This window comes from Orycteropus afer, unplaced genomic scaffold (genome assembly GCF_000298275.1).
Source record: "Orycteropus afer afer isolate SDZICR_OR568_19922 unplaced genomic scaffold, OryAfe1.0 scaffold01446, whole genome shotgun sequence".
NCBI classification, from domain to species: domain Eukaryota; kingdom Metazoa; phylum Chordata; class Mammalia; order Tubulidentata; family Orycteropodidae; genus Orycteropus; species Orycteropus afer.
Window position 1 is genome coordinate 38,047 of NW_006923033.1, and position 765 is coordinate 38,811.

Consider the following 765-nt stretch of genomic DNA (forward strand, 5'->3'; position numbering starts at 1 on the left):
AAGAAATAGCTAGCAAATCTAGAAAGTGGAAAGGAAAATATAAGGAAGAAGGATGGAAATACAGGAAAAGATAAATAGCAAAAAAAAAAAAAAACGATATTTTTCTATGATAATGTATTAAAATTCAGTACATTTAATATACTTTATAAAGTATATTTAAATTTAGAAAAAAGTACATTTAATATGAATATAGGAAATTTAAATATAGAATCAAAAAACAAACTCACTGCCTTCAAGCCTGTCTGACTCATAGAGACACCTCCTTGTGTTTCCAAGACAGTATCTCTACAGAAGTAGATTGCCCAGCCTTCCTTCTAATGAGTGGCTGGTGGGTTTGAACCACCAGTCTTCTGCTTAGCAGTCAAATGCCTTAGGCATTACAGCACCAGAGCTCCTAATTTAAACATAACAATGATTAAATTCAGAAGGAATTTTTTAAAAAATAAAAGTAAATATAAATCCATTCATAGATTTATGTAATATTTAACAGGGTCCATCACCAGGTTTTTTCTCCTGTATGGTAGTTGGTGGGTTTAAACCATCACCTTTTTATCTGCAACTGAGTGCTTAATATTTGCACAACCAAGCCTCCTCAAATAGATTTCTGTAAAACAAATAATCTGATATATACCGGTATATGTTAATGTCATTACTAATTAATATATTTATGTCTTTAAGGCCATTTTTATGCCAAACATTTTTCCAAGGGCTACCTTCATGTCCCTGTTTCTCAGACTGTAAATGACAGGATTCAGTGTAGGAGGT